The following is a 26,106-nucleotide window of genomic DNA, read 5'->3' on the forward strand; positions in this document are numbered from 1 at the left end:
GGTAGTGGAAGAGGAAGTGGAAGGCATCTGGCTTTCTTCTAAAGGTACAAGCAAAAAGTTGCACATAACACCTCTGCTCACACCCATTGGCCCAAACTTAGACAGTCATGCCTCACTGCAAGGGAATTTGGAAAGTCTAGTCTTTGGCTGAGAGGTCATGGAACCAGCTAAAACTTTGGGGATTAAATTTCTAAATGAAAGATGGGGAGATTGATCGTTGAGGGACAACTAGCGTAAAGTGTAAGAAATACCTCATACAGGGTAAGAGGCTAGTAAATTGTAATGTTGATCTTCTGCCATGATATTGCTGACAACTTATTCTTGCTGGTCACATGCTGATAAGCCTCTATATTCACCCCTGACCCTGGCACCTGTCACTGTAGTAACCCAAGTACAGACAGATCATGACTCCACAGTCTTGAGATGGGCCGCTTTTCTTCACACTCCTTTACTTGGCTCCCCAGGTCGGCTGCCCTCAAGGATGCCCCCATCTCCAGCTCAGCCCTGGACCCAAGGTTGCAAAGTCCTGGAGAAGGGAGGCTCCCCCCAAGTCCCCCAAGCTCTGACTGCCAGGAATACCTTGTGTTTCGGAATCTGAACCCCCAGGCACTGCATGCCTTGCCGATTCTGCACGGTTGCCTTCCTGTATACTGGAGGAGTTTGTGGAAAGAATTTTCTGGCATTAGAGGGTGAAAGTCAAAACAGTAATTACAAGAACATCTGTTTCTGAGTGGAAAGCATATCCCCTGCACACCAGGAGATATGCCTGCACAGTTCAACAAGCAGGATGTTAAAATGGAAGAGAGTGTTCTGGGAGGGAGGACTAATGGCCCCAGCCATGAGGAAGGCTCTGCTTCCTGGGAGGATGCTGCACTGGGAAATAGGGAGAAAGGAGTGTGGGGAATGAGTGAGTGAATGCATGGAGAAGGGAGTGAATGAAGGACAGAAAGAATGAAAATGGTGAATGAATGAGTGACTTAATGAATGAATAAATGAATAAATAAGTAAAAAATGAATCCGTGAATAAATAAATCAATGAGTAAGTAAATAAGTGAAGAGGCTAATGAGCGAATGAGGGAACAAGTGTGATTTTGAGGAAATAAATGAGTGAAAATTGGGGGGAACTGAATATGAGCTTTGGCCAGCAGGTGGTGGAAGAGGAAGTGGAAGGCATCTGTAAATGAATGAGTGAGTCAGTAATAGGTAGAAATGATTAAATAATAGAATAAGTGACTGAGTGAATGAGTGAGTGAACCAGCAGTCAGATCACTCTTCTTTTCTGGACAAATGTGATTGGCAGCAAGACTGGGGTTGTGGGGCAGGACTGGAGCTGGATTTACCTGGAGGCTCAACATCTGGGTCAGCCACACATTAGGAGGACAGGAGGGCAGGCAAAGCTGGAAGAATCATATAATTATAATTATCGAGGTGGGATAAATGTTAAAAGCATCTGGTCCAGCCTCATCCCCCTTTTTACAGATACAGAAACTAAGGACAAAAGGAATGACAAAAAGCATGAAAACAAGACATTCGAAAACAGACTAGCCATATTATCTTGGGCAATTTATTCTTTTTACTTTATTTTTAAATTTAATCCTTAAATTTCAGTTTCTCTATTTGCAAAATAAGGGTGATGTTACCTAGTGCATAGGGTAAGATTAAATCAGATACTACATGCCAACTGTTATTCCCTATGGTGTTTATCTGGTGATCGGTCGATAGTTTGAACCTAGACAGAGCGGTCCGTGTAGACTAAGATAAGATATAACAGCAAAGAACCCCCAAACTCCGTGATGTTGACTCAACAAAGATTTGTTTCCTGCTCATATCACAGATGAGGGCCATGTAGAGCCCCCCTCTTATAGCTCTGCAGTCTAGAAATCATGGCTTTGAGGGTCACCACCACAGAAGAAGAACAGTACAGGGGGCTCATTGTTCTCTTGGCCTGGAAATTACACATCTCCGTGCCACTCACTTCAACATCTCTATAAGGAAAGTGGATATTGGCTACAAAGAATGGGGGCTTTTCAGTGAGCACTGATCATGTCTACCATATACTAGGATTATTTGGGGCTTGTGATCCTGGTCCAATAGAGGTAATGGTCTGAGGAGGAATACTTCTCCAGCTATAGACCCATGCTAGCCGCTTCCTCAGTGGCTGGTGGCCATTGAAACTCCAGGTTAAGAGTCAGAGAATTGGTGAATCTAGGGTAACCTACATTTCTCCTGGCTGTGTGATCTTGTGTTAATTATTCAACATCCCTAAGCCTCAGATACCTTCTCCATAAGAAAAGGATAATATAATGCATATATCAGACGTTGATTGAGGCGTAAATGCGACAGTATGTGTGGAATCAATTTCAGAAGTATAAGCTACAATGAGAAATGATATTCTTCTCATTCTACTCACCTTCCTCATTCCTTCATGAGAGTACTAATCCTTACTGAGTACAATGTCACAGTCAATATGTCAAGAACCTTACCTCCTAATTTAATCTTCATTGCACCAGTGCAAGGGTTGTGCTATTAACTCTGATTTACAGGTGAAGACCTGGAGGCTTCTCAGGGAGAAGAAATAAGTTGCTGAGACATTGTAGCTATCATGACAGAGCCAGGTTCAACCCCAGCCATCTTATTCCAAGGCAGGGTCTTGCCTGTGTCTGCAGTTTCCTATGCCTTGGCTAGTATAACTACAACTTTGTAGGGGGAGATCATTCTTTCTTCCTTAAAGAACCTTACCAAAATGTTCTGGTGTGGCCAGAAAAGCTTAAAGCTCTATGAGTATTTTTTATTTGTGGAAATGTTGCAAAAGTAGATTTTCTTACTTTGGATTATCCACATTCCCCAGCAAATCTGCAGGAAGTCCTAAGCAGAGATTAGACGGGACATCCAAGAATGCAGGCGCGAGCAGCCCAGAGTGCAGGAGCAGGGTCCCCGGGTCCTGGGCAAGCTGAGATCGACCTCTGAGAGCAGAGGGAAGCTACAGAGCAGAACTGTGCTGGCTTTGCAGGTAGGACATATGGTGGGATGAGGACGATTCTGCCCTCTCCCCAGAGCCTGGAGTAGTTAGAACATGCTGATCAAGAAGTTCAGCCATTTCAGCCAAGGTTTCCTGAGCATTTGCTGGTTCCCCACTGCTGTATATACAATGGTAAAAATACACTGTCCAAGGCCTTCTGGAGTTCACAGTAGTGGGACTAATAGACAGTATTCACCAATACAATACAGTGGGATTATGGTAGAAAGTAGGGAGGTATGGAAGCCCAGAGAGGGGGAAGGTCAGGGGAGGTTTTACAGAGAAGGCAGCTTGTGGACAAGGCCTTAGAAGAGGAGTAGAAGTGTGGAGATGGTAGATCAGTAGATAGGATGTTCCAGGCAGACACACAGCAGGAACAGAATTGTGGAGGAATAGAAGGACAATGCACAGTGAAGAAATTGTAGCTCTGAAAACTACCTGAGTATTAGGAGAGTACTGAGTTACAGAAGGCAAGACCTGGATCTTCTTTACCACTGTAGCTGTAGCACATAGACCACAGAACCAGGCACATTGTAGGCACTCGGCACACATTTGCTGAGTGCATGAGTAAATGAGTGAAGGTGTGAAAGAAAGAGAGAAAGCAACAGGGGAAGGAAAAGAAGTCAGAGATTTACTCCACGTTGTAGCACAGATTATTGAGGACAGCCACCCAGGGTGTTAGAGACCTGTACAAAGGGAATAGGTACACAAAGATGTATTGGATCTCTGGGTATCCTGTGGTTATGACCTCTGTGCCTGGCATACAGTACATATGTTTTGAATAGATGAATGAAGGATCTCTGTCTTTGAATAGCTTCTTGAATTAGTATCAGAATCAGACAGCAGAGGCTGTGTCATAGGACCATGACCTGGTCACTGTTCAGCCCTCTGTTGTAACCTTAGTCTCATGGGATCCCTGAACTGGAACAGCTTCAAAGATGAGATACTTCAACATCTTTCTTTGACAGGACAGAAGCTGAGGCTAAGAGAGAAGTGGCTTGTCTTACTCCATATCCAATAAATAGAGTTTAGAATGACCAACTAATGTCGTATAGTCCTGGGCTCTATGTCCTGCATGCTACTAACTGGGGGGCTCCTGCAGTGTCCCATCTCCTCTCTGACTACAATTTCCCCCCTTAAAATAAGCGATCTCCAAGTCCCCTTCAGGTCCTCCTCAACCTATCTCATTCATTCAGCAAACATTCGCTGAGCATCCTTGTGTGTCATGCTTGGTCCTGAAAGAGATCAGAGAGAGGGTCCCCACTCCTACCCAACCCCTCAACCTGATCACATTGTCAGCCTTTATCATATATTTTTAAAATGCTTATGTTGTCTGCTGTTCCACCAGACTCAAAGTTACTTGGGGACATATTTGATCCTTGTGCTCCCTTAAATTATTTTTGGAGCAAGGCAAAGAGTCAATGCATAGATTAATTAGTGTATTGATTATTTTTTCTTTGTCTCAGAACACCTTGCACTGGTGGGCATTCATAGGAGACATTTATTGGAAATAGTCAAATAAGCAGAACATTGCACAAAGGGAACAATTGCACCAGCTGGGGAGGAAGAAAAGGGGGGTGCTGGAAGCTCAGGATGGACCCCTGATCTAGACAGAGGGTGAGGAAAGCTTTCAGGAGGAGGTAACCTTCTACTGAGTCTTCAAGGACAAGGAGTTATTCAGGGAAAGATGAGGGTGACTGAGACTAAGGAAACAACATGTACAAAGTGCTGGAGGCCTGAGAAAACCTTGCCCATTTCAGAATCTGCAAGTAATTTCTGGTGATGCTAGAGTCTCACCCTTTACCTCTCCCCTCCAAGACTTCCTGGTGGGGTGTGCATTACAGACAACATGAACAGGGACCAGAGAGGAACCAAGCTATCCCTGCTGACAAGCACCTGGCAGATCACTCTTCCATGCAGGACTTAGTGATTGGTGCTGGGCTACCAACTTGGGCTACAATGGTCTGTGCAGGACAGACTCTACAGTCACTTCCCCAGGCTGCCAGGTGCCTGGAGCCACAGTGCAAGCCCAGACCTGTCCCTCTGGAGTTTCCTGGGTACCTTTAGCACCACCCAGCCTTCCCTCTAGGCAGGAGAACACAGTGTGCCTTCGCTTCTGCCGGGAGAGTCCAGTCCTAACCATTGACATTTTCCATGTAACTGAAGCTCATCTCTCTTAGGGAATAACTTAAAAACTTTATTTAAAGTTTAAATATTTTTGAAGTTAAATTGTTCTATGGTAGACAACATGTAGGTAGGATGGGATGGCTGGCAGGTGGGAAGGGTTGGGGGATAAAAGGAAGAAACGAGTGTCAAGGAAACCAGTCAGGAGGCTTCGGAATTCCAGACATGACCCAGATACGCATCTTCATGTTTATATCCAAGACCTCAGGAAGAGAGCCTAGGCAAAGATACTCTTAGAGTAGGAATGAGGAAGAAGAGAAAGGAGGCAGGGAGGAAGAGAAGGAAGGGATGGATGGAGGGAGGGAGGAAAGGAGGAAAGAAGGGCAGAGGGAGAGGGAGGGAAAGAAAGAAGGTAAAAAGGAGAGAGGGAGGGAGGGAGAGAGGGAGGAAAGGAGAGCAGGGGAAGAGGTAGGGAAGGAAGGAAGATACAAAGGAAGAGAGGGAGGGAAGGGAGGGAGGGAGGGAGGAAAGGAGGGAAGAGGGAGAGGTAGGGAAGGAAGGAAGGTAAAAAGGAAGGGAGGGAGGGAAAGAAGGAAGGAGGAGAAGGAGGGAAAGGCGAACTATTAAACTCTACTTGGAAACAAACATCAACTATTATTTAAACATCAAATATTATTAAAGAACTAAAACAGCAGGTTTCCGGAGCACTCTGGAGTCTATCTTGATAGGTTGCCGTTGCTCTGGGGTTAATATGAGGAAATGGCATTCTTAAAAACCCATATTAACCTGTCTGTTGTTCTATGGACTGTGACAGCTGCATTTTACATCTTAATGGCTAACCATTTATTTCAAGCCAAAAAAAAAAAAGAGAGAGAGAGGCATTTTTTAGCCCATGAAGCAAAGACTCAAGGCTGGAAGCTTTGCCCTAGAAACAGATTGTGAGGCAGAAGTTCAGAATAGGCCAAGCATGGGTTCCACAGGAGCCCCTACTGTGTGCCCCACTTCCATTTGCCCAGATACTCCGGCTCTGTCCCTTTTCTGGGTCCCGCTAGGGTTTGCCTCTGTAGGCCTTCCTTGAGGCTGTTGTGGTCTCAGGGGAGACAAGCTACTCACCTGGATAATGGTGAGGTCATGGTAGCAAACAGTACAGGAAAGGGCTCTGAGTGCAGGGAGAAGGAAGGAAGAGAGAGCTTGCGGAGAGCAGAGAAGGGAGGGTTGAACTGACCCAGCTTCAGATTTGAACTGCATGGAAATGTACTCATTCAACAAGTATTTTTTGAGTACCTACTATGTGCCCTGCCCTGGTCCAGAGCAGTGAACAAAATAGATGAGGGTCTGCTGCATGCTTGGCCTCCTGAGGACACCCTGGTGGACAACATACAGGTGGTCCTGCTTCAGAGGGCTTATATTCTAGTTGGGGAGATAGGCATTAATCAGATCATCACTCTGGTAAGTGTGACCATGAGGGCTATGAGAATGTAGAGTAGAGGAAACTCCCTCCTCTGAGGGGCCAAGGAGCTCTCCAGCAAGTGACTAAGGCTAAGCTGAGAGCTGAAGGGGAGGAGGGCACTCCCAGCCTTGGGGACAGCAGTTACTCCTTGAGCATAATTACCCGAAAGATGCCTGGTTTGGATGGAACTTGGGGAACAAGGGGCCCTGATGGGAATATAACATCAACAGGGGGTCAGAGGACAAAGTAGACATTTAATGTTTATTTAAGAGTGATATGGTTTGGATGTTTTGTTCCCTCCAAATCTCATGTTGATATGTGACCTCCAGTGTTGGAGGTGGGCCTGGTGGGAGGTGTTTGGGAAATGGGGACAGATCCATCATGAATGGTTTGTTGCTCTCCTCATGGTAATAAGTGAGTTCTCACTCTATGAGTTTATGAGATCTGGTTGTTTAGAAGAACATGGCACCTCCTCTCTCTCTCTCACTCCCTCTCTCACCCTGTGATGTGCTGGCTCCCTTTCTCCTTCCCCCATTACTGGAAGCTTCCTGAGGCCTTCACCAGAAGCAGATGCCAACACTATGCTTCCTGTACAGCCTGTAGAACCATGAGCCAATTAAACCTTTTTTTTTTTTTAATTACCCAACATCAGGTATTCCTTTATAGCAACACAAAAGCCAACTAGCACAAGCAGCAAGAGGAAGCTCTTGAGGAGCTTGAACAAGGGGTGACATAAGCCTTCAGGGTTTGGCACTGTTTTTAAAACTTTACACACCCAATATTGAGTCTGAAGGCAATCTGATGAGGCAGTGAGTTTGAGGTTCTTGTCCTAACCTGACAGATCAGAAAACTGAAGTCCTTCCAAAACGGATGACTTGCCTTACCTAAGATCACTAAGAATTGAAAGAGTGAGAGGATGAGGGTCCAGGTCTTCAGCTCAGGGGATGGTTGGAGAAGAAGAGAGAAGAAAGGGCGCTTCATAGACCCACACCCAGCATGAGCAATGGTATAATATGATGTCAGGGGAACTTTGCATGGTTTGGAGAAGAACCCCAGTGTGAAAGGACCCAGCACTGTGCCTCATACGTGGCAGATGCTCAGAAAACCACCCTTCCCCTTCCTTCAGCCGGAAGAACCACTGCTTCAGTTTCCCACACTGGCCACCATCATGCCACCTTCTAGGTTAAGGGTTGTTTGGGCAGATATTTGATTTTGGTAGGGATGTGAGAGAAGGGAGACAGGTTGTCTTATGGTCCTCACCCAAGTCGGGATCCATCTTTCCCAGCTCTGATTGTTCTGCTGGGTGACTTGCCTCTGCCCACACACCATGCAGGGATATATGAGAAGACAACTTTCCAGGATTTCTGCTGCTCTGCCCCTGGCCCTTGCTGCAATGCTCTATAGTGCTTTGGTCAGAAAAAGTCCTCATCAGAAAGATCTACTTGGGACATGTATTCACTCAAGAAGAATCATCTAATATTCATTTACAAAATCCTTTTCATACATTTTTTCTCATTTAATCCCCATAACACTCTTGTGAGGTAGTTACTCATTACTGACATTTTATAAAAGGGTTTTGAATTGGTTGTTATTCATGGCACACATAACAAGTCAAAACCCAAGCACAGGTCCTCTCTGACCCCAGTCTAGTCATCTTCTAGCTTCATGACAAGTTTCTATCTTGTATCATCTTTTAGTACTGCCTGTTCAGAGACATCACAACAAACTTTCCCTGCAGTAAGGCAAGTGATGGAAAACCATTCTAAAAATGTGCCCAGAATCTTTAGAAGAAAAAACATCCATGTAATTAGTCTTTGGTATGTTTTGTTTAGTGTATACCTTTCTTTTCGATGAATGCCATTGGGTTTTCCTGTGCATTGAAAAGGTGAGTTTGGACATCTTCCTGCTCACTAAAAGGATGAACATTGACCGTTTTGGGAGGCTATGTCCAGGAAGTCATGCTTCAGGGAGCCCAGAGCTCAGAGTTGCAGTTCCTTCTCTTTGCATGTCCACTGGGCATCAGTAGAGGACTGCCAGCCAGCACAAACATTGTGGCACTGGAAGGAGTTGGAGGAATGCAGCTGGCTCCTAGCCCCTTTTTTTCCCATTCCACTGGAAGGTTGTGTTCATTCGAGCTGTTAAATCAAAAATAAATTATTGTAATCCATTTGCTAATTATACCATGCTGAAGTTCTAGACGCTGTAAATTATAGCTGTGATATATCTAGATGAAGTTTCTGGGAGTTTATTTTTAGCCATTCAGAGAGCACTCAATTTCCTAGAGGCTTCATTTGCAAGTCCAGGAGGGAACAGGGAAAATGCATCTGCACAACCCTTCTTGGCCCATGACCTGGAGTCAATGAACCTCTTTGGTTCTCCTCTGTAAAAGAAAGTGGTTGTAGTAGTTCACTTTGAAGGTCTTGTCTATCTTTAAAGCTCTAACTCTCATTTTCTGACTATGAAAAGTAGAATGTAACCAAACATGGGTTTTCAGTTCCTGGTTGATCATGGAGAACATCAAAAAACACCACACCAACATATTAGTATTTGTGAACCATGGAACACAGATCTTCAGAAACCTCAGGCTCAATGGACACATTGCGCCTCTTTTCTAGTCCTTGCTTTTTGAGGGGTGGAGAGAGGATGGAAGGATTTCATGTTTTATTTAGCACCTACTCTTCACATAATACACTGCTTGGTGCTTGCATTTGAGTGATATTTGGATGGCCTTCTCCATTCAAGGACAATGTCACCTAATTTTAATCAATCAGTCATTCATTGACATCTGTGTGCCAGCCACTGGGATTGGTTCTGAAAATATCTGGGGTAAATTAGATGCATCTCCTACCTCCAAGGAGATAAGAGGTGGAGATAAAGCATGCACTGAAAATGCTGAAGTGCTTTTTGAAATGCACTATTACCTACAAATGATTAAATACCAAGTGCTGGCAGAGAGAACACAGAGAGATGCATTGTGAGGGGTACGGGTGGGTGTCGAGGTTCATCTGTGCCTGTTGGGGAGGAGAATCAGGGAAGATTTCAGGAATAATGAGGTATTTGAGCCAGACATGATATGTAAATGTGACTTTAAAATGTGTGGATTGGGTAAGGGAAATTGCACAGATCTAGTTCAGTGACCTCGGAAAGCTCCCTGGTCAGGTCCCATGAATGACTGTCCTTGACCAGTAATTAACACATGCCATGCAGAGCACATCCCTTCCCCAGACACCACAACTTCTAGCAAGTTTTCTTCAATTTTGACCACAATATGATATATTTTTTCAAAGAGTGAACATAAAAAATCCTTTGGAACAATTCCTTTGTCTGGATGCTTCTTGTGTTTAGACTTCTAGATAAGCAATCTTCTACCATATTTGTGTAATTCTTGGGTGGAGAAATGGATGCATAGTCAGATGGATGAACGGATGGTTTCATATCATTGTAAGCTGCCACAGCAAAGAGATGGAAGCAATGAAACTGGTTTGGCTTGCTAATAGCTTTGTGGGAAGAGCTGAGCTTTGAACAATAAACAGAATTTTCTCAGCACACAGTATGGATAAAGTCCTTCCCTTCAGAGGGAAGCAAAATGGGAGCATGAAATCCATGACATCATGGAAGAAGGGTGAGTCACAGAAGCCATGGTATAGGAAGACAGAACGAGTTAATGTAGTGGCTGAGAGCACACGCTATGATTGGATGGATTGCGGTTTGAATCCCTGTTGTGCCACATAGTAGCTGAGTGATCCTGGGCAAATTATGTAACTTTTACAAGCTTCTATTTTCTCATCTGTAAAATACGAATATTAATAATATGTACTTCATGTGGTTATTGTGAAGATTAAGTAGAATAAAATAATGTTTAGCACAGTGATTGGCATGTCCTTAATAAAGGGTAGTTTATGGTTATTATTTTATAAAAACACTTCTAATTAAATTTTGAAAATGCCCATTCAAATGGCAGAATTTGTGAAGGAGGCAGAGAAAGTCCTTGGGGGGAAAGGAGAAGAACCAGGAGAAACTGGTGTTGCTGATGTGGAGGCAGGAGTTTCCAGAGGGGAGGAGGGGTCCCTGCTAGCAAATGACCCAGAGAGGCCACTGCAGATTGAGAAGAAGTGTCTGGAATATGCAGTGACAACATCCCTATGATCTTAAAGAAAGGGGCTGAAAGCCACAGGCAATGATTTGTGAAGAGCGTGGGAGTGGAGGAAGTGGTGGTCTAGACGACTCTTTCAGAAAATCTCTCTGAAAAGGAGAAAAAGAACTTGGGGGTAGGACAGGGGACAAGGTCATGGGAAGGGCCGTTTGCTAGATGAAGAATATTTGAACTCAACAGTGTTTCTCGACCTTTCTAAACTCATGCCTGCTTTAATAGACATAAACATCACTCTGCCCTGCAACAAGACTGATGTTCTGGCACCCAAGACCTAACACCAGCCTTATTTGAGAGTCACATCTGCCAGGAGGATTTTGTCAGGATTTACTTCCTATGTTATATTTTTAAAACAGTAGGAATTTAATGATCTGTTGGAACCAAGCAGGTAAGGCATTGTGGGTAATAACGAGGATGGATTTGAAAGATAGTAAGAAGACTGAACTGAGCAGGGGTGAGGAGTGAGGGGCAGAGGTGAGTCAGAGGGATCCTGGGGTTCTGGCATGAGGACTGAATAAATCACTGCACCAACTGGTGTGTGTCCTTTTTCTTTGTGGGTTCCCACCCCTACCTGCCTAGGTGACATACAGGTTTAAGACCAAATGACAGGCGTGGTCATTGTTTAGAAACTTTTAAGTACTTTATAAGTGTAGGACATTGTTATTGATACTGTTACAAGGAAAAAAGAGCACACCTTGATCTTTCCTTGTGCACTCTCTGTCTTTGTCAGTGAGTATAATTTTATACTCACTGTATACTGTATACTGTGTAAAATTATACAATATAATTTTATACTCAGTGTGAGGGAACTAATGTGTATTGCTCACATACCTGATTACAGGTGAGCAAATGGAGATGCAGAAACATTTAAAGAAAGCCAACCCAAGATCAACCCGACAGCCAGAGAATGCACACTCTTTCTAAGCACATATAAAACACTCATGAAAATGGACTGTATCCTAGGCCATAAAATACATCCCAATAAATTTCAAGGAGTAAGTATCCTACAGACCACACAGTGGTCTACCACAGTGCAATTAAGTTAGAAATCAATAACAGAAAGATGAGGTGTTTTTTTAAAAACCTATATTGAGATATATTTATAAAAATACTTCCAACTAACTCACAGATCAAAAAGAAATTATAAAAAATTATAAAATGATTATAAATGAATTACCAAAGAAATATTAAATATCAAAAGTTGTGGAATATAGCCAAGACAGCACTTAGAGAGAAATTTATCGCCTTAAATGCCTATATTAAAAAAGAAGAAGAGCTGAAAATTAATGAATCGGCTAAGTATCCAATTTAGGAACAACAGCAAATATAAATAAATAAACCAGCCCAGAGTTGTGCAGTCAGAAGTGGTGGGGCCAGGATTTGGGCATAGCTGTGGCTGGCTCAAATCTCTCACTCTCTTTACTCCATTGGTACCTTTCTCTGTGCTGCTTTCCATTATATGCCCAGTACCTGGAAATTCTCTCTCCCTAAGAGTTGAAGAGATGAGGCTACAGAGTAACTCCCTGCATGAAAGGTTGATGATAAATCCCACTTATTTTCTCAGCCATCCTTTTACTTGTCCATCAACTACTTAATGAGCATTTGCCATGTGCCAGGCACTGTGCTAGTAGCTACTTTAGTTGCATCTTTCCTCTGAGTGGTCTAGGACCAAAGCTCATACTGCTACTAATGCCCACGCCCATGTCTCACCCCCACCTCCCAAGCTGCCAGAAGCTTCTCTGCTGCTTGTCAGAACAGCATCCTCGTCAAAAATGACTGATTTCTCTCTTGTCTCTTTCAACAGGTAGACTGAAATTACCATGTGTCCAAATTAAAATTGCATACTTCAAGGATTATTTGAAGGACTATTCTTAGACCCTTTTAAGAAGATTTAAAGAAAAGTGAGTTGATTTTTTTTACACTTCAGAGAGTATTCCTGATTTAAGTTAATGTTATGGGTTCTTTTTTTCTCTACCTCTTAAATATGCGTTAATAGGTAGACTTTATCTTCATTTATTTTACAATAAATATTTTTTTTCCTTAAGAACAATGAGCAAAGAGTGCAGGATTACTGCTTGCCTTCGCTGCAAGATTTTTGTATGTTTCAAAGGCTTATGGAATCTTAGAGATAAAAGGGTTTTAGAGGCATGGACCATTCCCTCCTGGATGCCGGGAAACCCATAGCAGCATCTCTATAGACCTCTGGCCTGTTCTTGGAAACTTTCAGGGACTGGTATGGAGGTTGGTATCTCCCCACACTTAGGATTTTTGTAGAGCTCTCCCATAATCTGAACTTGAAATCTACTCCACATCTTGCCAGGTCTCTTTCTTCTCTACTAGACATCCTAAAATAGGTGAATGTAAATAGCATGAACCTCCTGAAGATCTTTTCTTGTTCTTTGTTCCTCCAATAATTTCTCATAAGTTGGTTTCAAGAGCAGCTCCCACCCTGGTCACTTGGAATACAGACAGAGCACCTCCAATGATCTTTGCCCAGTAGATGGGTGAGAATCAAAGCAGGGTAAACCCAAAGAGCAGGCCTGGGTTTAGCCCCAGTTCTACTCTTATTGTGTGTTCAGGAAAGTCACTTCATCATTCTGAGCTTGGTGAAAACAAGGAAGGTAGGAGGAGATACTCAGTACCATGCCTCTGACCTCCATTTGGATCGTTTTGCTGACTCAGAGTAAAGAAGTTGCTGCTTCTTACTGTCTCAGGCACTGGAATGGGCCAGGACTTGGGAATCCATGGAATCAGGGTCCAATCCAAACCCTATCACTTGCTGACTGTGTGGCCATAGACTGCCATTTCTCATATCCGATCATCTGTTTCCTCATTTGTTAAATGAGGATGTCAATAAATGTTGTAAAGGATTGCATGAGGATGTACTGAGATAATGTACATAAAGCACCTAGTACCTGGTACATAGAAAGTGTTCAAAACATGACAGTTGCTAGTATGATTATAAGTAATGGTGGAACTACTTACCTTTAGCCAGAGGAGAAGATAGGAGGTGCTAGAGACTCTCATAAGAAAAGAAAAGAATTGGGCATACTCATTAGGGATAGACTAGTGTCCACATCTCATAAACTCTCATGCAAATATAAGCCCAACCCCAGAAAATTCATGAGGTTAAAACTCTACTTCTCAGAGTCAGACAAGGATGATGGGTTGCTATGGAAATATACAGTTAAAAGGGAAATTTTAGAGTGGGTCCAAGAAGCTGCACAAATCCTGCCAATCTCTCACTGATGCCATAGCCCTGGTCCTACATGGTAAGGATTAGAGCACCCCCATAATGAAGGTCCTTAAACACACAGACTGGGAGGCCTGCAAATCATCAAATATTTATATATGTTCAGAAGGCTGGTGGTGAGTGTTGGGTGAGAGATTGAGTGTGAAAGAGATTTGTAAACTGTAAAGTTTCCTATACATACATGTGCCTTTGTGTGATTCATGTATTATGGACTGTGTCAATACTTTGCAAATCAGGAGAAAGAGGGGAACTCAGATGAGCTGACTGTGAAGTGAAACTGTAGAGTCCAGCCCCACTGATTTCTGAGTGAAATAGCATATATGTATGCATACATGTACATATCTGTATACCCACATGTCACGCATGTGTGTACATGCACACGTGTGTTTTTGTGCATATGTGTGTGAATCTTTGACCCTTTGGAGGTAGTCACCACTCTTTATCCAGTGACTGGCTGCCTCTAAGGAGTGTAATAGAGGAATGAAAACAGAGTCTATGTTGTCAGTCAGCCTAGCTCTATAACTTACTAGCTATGTGGCCTTGGTCACATTATTTGTAAAAGTGGTACAGTTTTCGCCTTCCTGGAGCTGAAAGTCTGTGGATAAGGCTGCTCTGAGGAGCTGGGAGGATGCAGCAGAGAATGTACCTCTCACACCAAGAAAGTGCTTAGGATATGAGAGAGTCTCTCTCCCTTGGTTAATGGCTTCTTTTTTTTCTCAGAGTTTAGGGAATGTTGTCTTAACCTGTTAGATAAAAGGAACCTCTGGAGTTATATTTGGTTCCATAAGACCATGCCCCTGAAGACCCAGGTACCTCGGTGGCTAGAGAGATTGTGTAGGAAAACGCACCCTTTAGTCCTGTTGAAAGGGCTAATTTCAGGGGTGTTCCCACACCTTGGCCATCCTTCTGAGTCTCTTCCCTCAGTCTGGGCCATGGGGCTGGCAATTATTAAATTCAGAAGAAGAATTGGAAACTATTGTCACTCAAGGTATAGAACAAAGTTTTTCTTTAAATTTGGAAATTAAATATAGCTAATATCCTGGCCTTTGTTTTCCAAACAGTGGCTCACAGTAGATTCAGAGGTGTTGATCCAGGCCAATGTTGGTGTGGATGCCACAGGCTAGAAATGCCCCTTTCTGAGCTATTCAGACCCAGGAAAGACTGCATAATTGTGTATCACAGGGCGTTTCAAATTGTGGGTTGTAGTTCAGTAACAGGTCACGAAATTAATGTGGTGGCTCGAGATCAGCATTTATTAAAGTAAAAACAGAGTAACCTAGTAACCCGTAGAGTGTGTAAAGATATTGTATATTTGCACTGTATATACTCAACAGAGGTCTCATGTCCAAATATATATGGTAGAAAAAAAGAAGAAACTCCTATAAATCAGTAAGAAAAGACAGACAACCTAAGAAAAATGGGCAAAAGAATCAGATACTTCATAAAAGATGTTCAAATAGCCAAAAAAGCACATAACATTATTATTCTTCAGGGAATGACAAATTAAAACCATAATGAAATACTACTATGTATTCATCAGAATGGCTGAAATGAAAAATATAGACTCTATCTAATGTTGGCAGGGATGTGAAACAACTGAAACTCACACACTGTTAGCTGAAATGTAATTGGTTTGATGACATTGGAAAAGTGTTTGACAATGTCAGCTAAAGTTGAACATATACATACCAGCACTTTCACTCCGTGGTATACACCCCTGAGATATGCCCATAGATATCCACCAAAACACATTGCCATCCACCCTGGAATGGATAAAGTGTAGCATATTCACATAGTGGAATATTGCACACAGCAATATTGATGAACCTCAGAAGCATGAAGTTGAAAGAAAGAAGCAGGCACAAAGAAACTTTATGACTGCACTTTTTAAAAGTACAAAACCAGATAAAACTACTCTGTGTTATCAGAAGTCTGGATGGTGGTTGCCCCCGAGGAGGAGTTGGTAAATGGGAAGGAGTGCAAAGGGGCTCTCTAGTCACATTCTGCCTTTTGATTCAGAGGTAGGAGGGCAGGTTAAATGGGAATTGTCAATTTGTAGAAATGCATCAAGCTATTCATTTATGATATGTACCCTCTACTGTACTTAAATCACACTTCAGTAAAAGTGTATAAAATGAGTGTAACAGAAGAAAATATAGCAGGTCATAAAGGTAAACATCATTAAGCGAAACTTCAGTTACATGTCCCTCTAAATATGTGTGTATAGACAAAGTTGAGGTGTGGAGTGTATTTCTTTTTTAATTTTTTTTAATTTTTAGTTTTTATGGGTTCATAGTAGGTATATATATTTATAGGGTACATGAGATATTTTGATACAGGCATACAATGCATGCTAATCATATCAGGATAAATGGGGTATCTGTCACCTCAAGCATTTATCATTTATTTGTGTTATAAATATTGAAATTATACAGTTTTAGTTATTTTTAAATGTACAATAAATTATTATTGACTGTAATCAACTTGTTGTGCTATCAAATACTAAATCTTATTCATTCTTTCTAACTATATTTTTTGTACCCACTTACCATCCCCACTTCCCCATGCTCGCTACCCCTCCCAGCCTCTGGTAACCATCCTTACATTCTTTATCTCCATGAGTTCAATTGTTTTAATTTTTAGTTCCCACAAATGAGTGAGAACATGCAAAGTTTGTCTTTCTGTGCCTGGCTTATTTCACTTAACATAATATCCCCCAGTTCTATCCATGTTGTTGCAAATGACAGGATCTCATTTTTTTTTATGGCTGAATAGTATTCCATTGTGAATATGTTCCATATTTTCTTTATCCATTCATCTGTTGATGGACACTTAGACTGCCTCCAAATCTTGACTATTGTAAATAGTGCCACAGTAAACATGGAAGTGCGGATATCTCTTCAATATAATGATTTTCTTTCTTTGGGGTATATACCTAGTAATAGAATTGCCGGATCATATGGTAGTTTTATTTTTAGTTTTTTGAGGAACCTCCAAACTGTTCTCCTTAGCGGTTGTACTAATTTTCATTCCCACTAACAGTATATGAGTGTTCCCTTTTCTCCACATCCTCACCAGCATTCATTATTGCCTACTTTTTGGATAAAAGCCATTTTAGCTGGGATGAAATGATGTCTCATGTAGTTTTCATTTGCTTTTCTCTGATAATCAGTGACGTTGAGCACTTTTTCATCTACCTGTTTGCCATCTGTATGTCTTCTTTTGACATTCTTCTATTCAGATCTTTTGCTCACTTTTTAATCAAATTACTAGATTTGTTTTCCTGCTGAGTTGTTTAGGTCCTTATATATTCTGATTATTAATGCCTTGTCAGATGGATACTTGGCAAACATTTTCTCCCATTCTGTGGGTTGTCTCTTCACTTTGTTGATAGTGTTTTTCTTTGCTGTGCAGAGGCTTTTCAACTTGATGTAATCCAATTTATCCATTTTTCCTTTGGTTGTCTGTGCTTGTGAGTTTTACTTGGAAAATCTTTGCCTAGTTCAATGTCCTGGAGAGTTTCTCTAATGTTTTCTTTTAGTAGTTTCATAGTTTCAGGTCTTAGATTTAAGTCAGTAATCCATTTTGATTGATATTTGTATATGGTGAGAGGTAGGGATCTAGTTTCGTTCTTCTGTATATGGATATCTTGTTTTCCCAGCACCATTTATTTATTTACTTATTTTTAATTGTACTTGTTTATTTTTATTATACTTTAAGTTCTAGGGTACATGTGCACAACGTGCAGGTTTGTTATATATGTATACATGTGCCATGTTGGTGTGCTGCACCCATTAACTCGTCATTTACATTAGGTGTTTCTCCTGATGCTATCCCTCTCCTCTCTCCCCACCCCATGACAGGCCCCAGTGTGCGATGTTCCCCACCCTGTGTCCAGGTGTTCTCATTGTTCAATTTCCACCTATGAGTGAGAACATGCAGTGTTTGGTTTTCTGTCCTTGCGATAGTTTTCTCAGAATGATTGTTTCCAGCTTCATCCATGTCCCTACAAAGGACATGAACTCATCCTTTTTATGGCAGCATAGTATACCATGGTGTATATGTGCCACATTTTCTTAATCCAGTCTATCATTGATGGACATTTGGGTTGGTTCCAAGTCTTTGCTATTGTGAATAATGCCTCAATAAACATACGTGTGCATGTGTCTTTATAGTAGCATGATTTATAATCTTCTGGAGATATACCCAGTAATGGGATGGCTGGTTCAAATGGTATTTCTAGTTCTAGATCCTTGAGGAATCGCCATACTGTCTTCCACAATGGTTGAACTAGTTTACAGTCCCACCAACAGTGTAAAAGTGTTCCTGTTTCTCCACATCCTCTCCAGCACCTGTTGTTTCCTGACTTTTTAATGATCGACATTCTAACTGGTGTAAGATGGTATCTCATTATGGTTTTGATTTGCATTTCTCTGATGGCCAGTGATGATGAGCATTTTTTCATGTCCCAGCACCATTTATTGAAGAGAATGTCCTTTCCCCAATGTGTGTTCTTGGTACCTTTGTTGTAAATGAGTTCACTGTAGGTGTGCAGATTTGTTTCTGAGTTCCCTATTCTGTTCCATTGGTCTATGTGTCTGTTTTTATACCAGTACCATGCTGTTTTGGTTACTATAGCTCTGTAGTATAATTTGAAGTCAGGTAATGTGATATCTCTAGATGTGTTCTTTTTGCTTTGGATAGCTTTGCCTATTCTGGGTCTTTTGTGGCTGCATCTAAAATTTAGGATTTTTTTTTTCTATTGCTGTGAAGAATGTCATTGGTATTTTAATAGGAATTGCATTGAATCTGTGGATTTCTTTTGATAGCATGGGTATTTTAACAATAATGATTCTTCCAATCCATGAACATGAAATATCTTTCCATTTTTTGGTGTCCTCTTCAATTTCTTGTGTCAATGTTTTATAGTTTTCATTGTAGAGATCTTTTATTTCTTTGGTAAATTTTATTCCTAGGTATTTAACTTTACTTATAGCTGTTATAAGTGGGATTACTTTCTTGATTTCTTTTCTGATTGTTTGCTATTGGCGTATAGAAATCCTACTGATATCTATACATTGATTTTGTACCCTGCAACTTTACTGAATTTGTTTATCAGTTCTAAAAATTTTTTGTTGGAATCTTTAGCTTTTTCCAAATGTAAGGTCACATCATCTGCAAACAAGGATAATTTGACTTCTTCCTTTCCAATTTGGATGCCCTTTATTTCTTTCTCTTTTCTTATTGCTCTAGCTCCAGTACCATGTTAAATAACAGTGGCAAGAGTGGGCATCATTGTCACGTTCCAGATCTTAGAGGAAAGGCTTTCAGTTTTTCCCCATTCAGTATAATTCCAGCTGTGGATCTGTTATATATGGCTTTTATTGTGTTGAAGTATGTTCTTTCTATACCAAGTTTTTTAGAGTTTTTATCATAAAATAATATTGTCAAATGCTTTTTCAGCATCAATTGAAATGATTATATGGTTTTCATTCTTCATTCTGTTAATATGATATATCACATTGTTTGATTTTTGTATGTTGAACCATCCTTGCATCTGGGAATAAATTCCACTTGGTTATGATGAGTGATCTTTTTAATGAGTTGTTGAATTCAGTTTTCTAGTGTTTTATTGAGTATTGTTTCATTGATGTTCATTAAGGATATTGGCGTGGTTTTGTTTGTTTTATTTGTTTGTTTGTTTGATGCATCTTTGTCTGGCTTGGGTATCAGGGTAATATTGGCCTTGTAGAATGAGTTTGGAAGTATTTCTTCCTCCTCTGCTTTTCATGATAGTTTGAGTAGGATTGGTATTAGTTCTTTTTTAAATATTTGGTGAAATTCAGCAGTGAAGCCATCAAGTCCCAGGCTTTTCTTTGCTGAGAGACTTTTTATTACGGCTTCAATCTCATTACTTGTTATAAGTCTGCTCAGGTGTTGGATTTCTTCATGGTTTAATCTTAGTAGGATGTATATGTCTAGGAATTTATCCATTTCTTCTAGGTTTTCCAATTTACTGGCATATAGTTGCTCATAGTGGTCTCTAATGATCCTTTGAATTTATGCAGTGTCAATTTTGATGTCTCCTTTTTCATCTCTGATTTTATTTGGGTCTTCTCTGTTTCTTAGTCATCAAATGTATTTCTTAATGCTGAGTCACAGTCAGAAAATAAGAGCCACTGATTTAATCTAACCCTTCCATTTTCAGGTGAGGAATCTGAGGCCCAGAGAAGAAGGGAATTAGAAGCAGAGGTAGGAGGAAGACAGAGCTAGGAAGACAGAGCTAGGAAGAAGTCTCTAGGTCCCCTGCTGCTGCTGATTCTATGTTGAGCCTGTTTTCACTGCCTCGAATGGTATATTTACATTAATAGGCTCTCTCTGACACCTTAATCTCAGGGAGGCAGCCTGGTACTTTTGGTCCAAGGGGAAAATGTTTTTCCACCCACAGACAGTAGAGTCAGAGACCCAGACACCTCTGCAGGGGCCTGGCTCCAGCTCTGCGGATCCCCTCCCTCTTCCTTCCTGCCTCTTCTGTCTAAACCAGCTTCCCTCAGAGCAGCGGAAACACCACTGCACTAAATCCTGTTTTCATTTGTGGAAGACGACTGTCATGCCAAAGCTGTTTGATGGCTTTAGAAGTTAGAAAACTGTGAAGAAAATACATTTAGAGAATAAGATCTGACAACGAAGGCTTCAATTCTGGCTTGGCACTTTTATTTTATTACAAAAATGTGAGTCCATTAAGCAGACTTCTGTGGGGGTCAGAGAGTGCTACCAGGATTCGAGAGTACAAGAAGAACAAGATGCAGCCCTGTTTCTGCCAAGTAGAGCAGCCCAGAAGAAGGAAATGTGGGGATTTTAAAGGCTCAGTCTGAACCTCACACAAGATTTGGAAGCATCTTAAGTAGGAGGGTAAATAAGATCAGTGGCTTGCTGACTATTTTGACTGCGACCCACAGCACAAAATACATAGGATATCTTAACTCAGGACACATCACCACCCACTCAGGTAAATAGAGGCTTAGGACGGACCAGCCCAGACCATCAAATAAGGGCATCTAGCCCAACCTTGAGGGTAGGGAGCCTGCAGGGAAGGGGATGGTATGTCTTCAAAGAAGGCTTCAAATCTCAAGAGGTTTGAGCAAGGGATTAAAGAAAGGGAAACCACACAGCAGAGGTTGCTGAGTCCTGGTCAGCAGGCGGGAATCTGGTCTAAAGGAAGCCATGTTGCACTCCGGAACTGCCTGTAGTTCTGGGGAGTTGAAGTTAAGGAGGCATGTAGGGAGAGGTGGGAGAGGATCCAGAAGATGTGGGCAGGGGCAGATGTGAAGGGCTCTGTGCCCTGACAAGGAGTGTCCAGAGTGAATAAGAGACCATGCCTGAGAGTCATCTAGGCAAGAAATGCTTGTCACCTAGGAGACAGAATAAAAGATGTAGGTAGACATAAGGAATGTTGGTTCCATCTTCGAATTTTGTTTTATAGCACTCACTTATGCCATCTGTATTAGTCAGCATTCTCTAGAGGGACAGAACTAATGGAAAAAAATATATATATATATATGTATTATATATGTGTGTGTGTTTGTGTACATAAAATGGAAGTATTTTCTTAGTACTAGTGTATATATGCATAGACATGTTTTTAACAAAAGAAGGAGGAAATACTCATGACAATTACAGTCCTCGTTTCTGCATCTGGTCATGTGGTTGTAACTGGCATTAATGACTGCCTTCTTCTACTACCCATTCTGTATTCCCTTTGCCTTCAGCAAGCACCTTGTGGTTTTTTTCCCCGGATGGAGTGATCCAAACCTTCATTCCTGAAGGGTCTGAGTCATATATATATATACATACACACACACACACACACACACACACACAAAGAGGAGTTTATTAAGTATTAACTCACACCGTCACAAGGTCCCACAATAGGCCATCTGCAGGCTGAGGAGCAAAACGAGCCAGTCCAAGTTCCAAAACTGAAGAATTTGAAGTCCGATATTTGAGGGCAGGAAGCATCCAGCAAGGGAGAAAGATGTAGGCTGGGAGGCTAGGCCAGTGTCTCTTTTTACATTTTTCTGCCTGCTTATATTCTAGCCATGCTGGCAGCTGATTAGATTGTGTCCACCCAGATTAAGTGTGGGTCTGCCTTTCCCAGCCCACTGACTCAAATGTTAATCTCCTTTGGCAACACCCTCACACACACACACACAGGATCAGTACTTTGTATCCTTCAATCCAATCAAGTTGACACTCAGTATTAACCATCACAAGTCCACTCCTTGTCAGCTTGAACCTATGCACATCTCCTGAGATCATACATAATCTTCAAATAAAGACAATAATAAGGTCATAATTATGCCTAGCATAATACAACTATCCTTCGTACAACTGGAAACGCACCATTCCCCAACCAAAATACTAAGTTAACAACACTTAAATGTTGATGTGAAGTCAATAAATCTTATGTCACATGATAAAGGAGAAAGGAAATAAAATGGAAGTATTTCTTAGTACTAGTGTATATATGCATAGACATGTTTTTAACAAAAGGAGGATGAAATACTCATGACAATTACAGTCCTGGTTTCTGTAGCTGGTCACGTGTTTGTAACTGGCATTACTGACTGCCTTCTTCTACTACCCATTCTGTATTCCGCCTGCCTTCAGCAAACACCTTGTGGTTTTTTTCCCTGGTGGAGTGATCCAAACCTTCATTCCTGAAGGGTCTGGGTCATTTGTAGTCCTGCCTGGATTGGTCTGTTGTAGTTTTCCATTGACCTTAATCACAGGGCAGAGTAATACTAAGAGATGCCCTAATGAATCTCCTGTATTCCATGCATACTCTTCCTTACCTCGGTTGTGGAGTAGTAGACTGATTTCATCTTGATAATCCAAGTCAGTCACCCCAGACAACACTATAACTCCCTTCTTAGCCTGTTGACTTAAAGGTGGAAGGAGCTCAAAGTGTCTAGGTGGCAGTCTTAACTTCCAGTTTAATAGAATTGTTGTGTCTTTTGATAGCAGTGTTCTTCCCTCTGGAGCTAAAACCTCTAGACCGGCAGAACATAATGTCACAGGAACAGGAAACAAAATTTTTGCCAGTGGATCACCAGGGGTAATGGTGAGTGGTGCCACTTCCGCTCCTTGATTCCTGGACCCATGAATCCTGGCTATGGGAGAAACAGTGCCATATATTGGATGCTGATTCACAGCATACACGGCCTTCTGCAGAACTTTGTCCCAGCCCTGCAAAGTATTGTCACCTAGTTGGCATTGTAATTGTGACTTCAAAAGGCCATTCCACCATTCTATCAATCCAGCTGCTTTAGGATGATAGGGAACATGGTAAGACCAGTGAATTCCATGAGCATGAGCCCACTGCCGCACTTCCTTAGCCATAAAGTGAGTGCCTTGGTCAGAGGCAATGCTGTGTGGAATACCATGACGGTGAATAAGGCATTCTGTAAGTCCATGGATGGTAGTCTTGGCAGAAGCATTGCATTCAGGATAGGCAAACCCATATCTGGAGCAAGTGTCTATTCCGGTGAGGACAAACCTCTGCCTTTTCCATGATGGAAGAGGTCCAATATAATCAACCTGCCACCAGGTGGCTGGCTGATAATCCTGAGGAATGGTGCCATATCGAGGGCTTAGTGTTGGTCTCTGCTGCTGGCAAATTGGGCACTCAGCAGTGGCCATAACCAGGTCAGTCTTGATGAATGTAGTCCATGTTGCTGAGCTCATGCATAACCTCCATCCCTGCCACCATAGCCACATTGTTCATGGGCCCATTGGGCGATGACAGGGGTGGCTGGGGAAAGAGGCTGAGTGGTGTTCATAGAATGGATCATCCTATCCACTTGATTATTAAAATCCTCCTCTGCTGAGGTCACCCATTGGTGAGCACTCACATGGGATGCAAATATCTTCACAGCTTTTGATCACTCAAAGAGGTCCATCACATACCTCTTCCCCAAATTTCTTTTTAGTATTATCATATTTCTATAAGTTACTGGGGTACAGCTAGTATTTGGTTACATGAGTAAGTTCTTTAGTGGTGATTTGTGAGATTTTGGTGCACTCATCACCCGAGCAGTATACACTGCACCATATTTGTAGTCTCTATAACCCAACCCACTCTTCCCCCTAAGTTCCCAAAATCCATTGTATCATTCTTATGCCTTTGCATCCTCATAGCTTAACTCCCACATATCGGTGAGAACATACAATGTTTGGTTTTCCATTCCTGAGTTACTTCACTTAGAATAGTAGTCTCCAATCTCATCCAGATTGCTGCAAATGCTGTTAATTCATTTTTTTTATTGCTGAGTTATATTCCATCATATATATATATCATCCATTCTATCAATATATCATATATATCATATATATGGATGATATATATATCACAGTTACTTTATCCACTGGTAGATTGATGGGCATTTGGGTTGGTTCTACAATTTTGCAATTGTGAATTGTGCTGCTATAAACTTGCATGTGCAAGTATCTTTTTTGTATAATGACTTTTTTTCCTCTGGGTAGATACCCACTAGTGGGATTAGTGGGTCAAATGGTAGTTCTACTTTTAGTTCTTTAAGGAATCTCCACACTGTTTTCCATAGTGGCTGTACTAGTTTACATTCCCACCAGCAGTGTAGAAGTGTTCCCTGATCTCCACATCCATGCCAATATCTACTGTTTTTTTATTTTTTGATTATGGCCATTCTTGCAGGAGTGAGGTGGTGTCACATTGTGGTTTTGATTTGCGTTTCCCTGATCGTTAGTGATGTTGAGCATTTTTTCATATGTTTGTGGGCCATTTGTATATCTTCTTTTGAGAATGGTCTATTTGTGTCCTTAGCCCACTTTTTGATAGGATTGTTTGTTTTTTTCTTACTGATTTAAGTTCCTTGTAGATTCTGGATATTAGTCCTTTGTCAGGTGTACAGATTGTGAAGATTTTCTCCCACTCTGTGAGTTGTCTGTTTACTCTGCTGACTGTTCCTTTTGCCATGCAAAAGCTCTTTAGTTTAATTAGGTCCCAGCTATTTATCTTTGTTTTTACTGCATTTGCTTTTGGGTTCTTGGTCATGAAATCCTTGCCTAAGCTGATTTCTAGAAGGGTTTTTCCAATGTTGTCTTGTAGAATTTTTATAGTTTTAGGTCTTAGATTTAAGTCCTTAATCCATCTTGAGTTGATTTTTATATAAGGTGAGAGATGAGGACCCAGTTTCATTCTCCTACATGTGGTTAGCCAATTATCCCAGCACCATGTGTTGAATAGGGTGTCCTTTCTCCACTTTATGTTTGTTTGCTTTGTCGAAGATCAGTAGCTGTAAGTATTTGGGTTTATCTCCGGGCTCTCTATTCTGTTCCATTGGTCTATGTGCCTATTTCTATAACAGTACCACACTGTTTTGGTGACTGTGGCCTTATAGTATAGTTTGAAATCAGGTAGTGTGATGTCTCCAGATTTGTTCTTTTTGCTTAGTCTCTCTTTGGCTATGTGGGCTCTTTTTTTGTTCCATATGAATTTTAGAATTGTTTTTTCTAATTCTGTGAAGAATGATGGTTGTATTTTGATGGGAATTGGGTTGAATTTGTAGATTGCTTTTTGGCAGTATGGTCATTTTCACAATATTGATTCTCCCCATTCATGAGCATGGGGTGTGTTTCCATTTATTTGTGTCATCTATGATTTCTTTCAGCATTGTTTTGTAGTTTTCCTTGTAGAGATCTTTTGACTCCCTGGTTAGGCAGATTCCTAAGTATTTTATTTATTTATTTATTTATTTTGCAGCTATTGTAAAAGGAGTTGAGTTCTTGATTTGATTCTCCACTTGGTCGCTCTTGGTGTATAGAAGAGCTACTGATTTGTGTGCATTAGTCTTATATCTGGAAACTTTGCTGAATTCTTTTATCAGTTCTAGGAGCTTTCTGGAGGAGTCTTTAGGGTTTTCAAGGTAAACAATCATATCATCAGCAAACTGTGACAGTTTGGCTTTCTCTTTACTGATTTGGAAGCCCTTTATTTCTTTCTCTTGTCTGATTGCTCTGGCTAGGACTTCTAGTGCTATGTTGAAGAGGAATGATGAGAGTGGGCTTCCTTG

The 26,106-nt window shown here is 41.4% G+C and overlaps 1 protein-coding gene across 4 annotated transcripts in view; it reads left to right on the forward strand.

Moving 5' to 3' along the window:
• The window catches only part of TENM4 (teneurin transmembrane protein 4), a 788,706-nt gene that overhangs the window by 283,574 nt on the left and 479,026 nt on the right, over window positions 1-26,106 (forward strand). For 2 of the 4 annotated variants that reach the window (XM_017949239.3, XM_017949237.3), the window contains exon 4: window positions 12,545-12,641. The exons of the other annotated variants lie outside the window; for them this stretch is intronic. The gene's annotated coding sequence lies outside the window, so the exon portion shown is untranslated. The remainder of the gene's footprint in view (window positions 1-12,544; window positions 12,642-26,106) is intronic. 4 annotated transcript variants of the gene reach the window in all.

Source organism: Papio anubis, chromosome 12 (genome assembly GCF_008728515.1).
Source record: "Papio anubis isolate 15944 chromosome 12, Panubis1.0, whole genome shotgun sequence".
In the NCBI taxonomy this organism is placed as follows: Eukaryota; Metazoa; Chordata; class Mammalia; order Primates; family Cercopithecidae; genus Papio; species Papio anubis.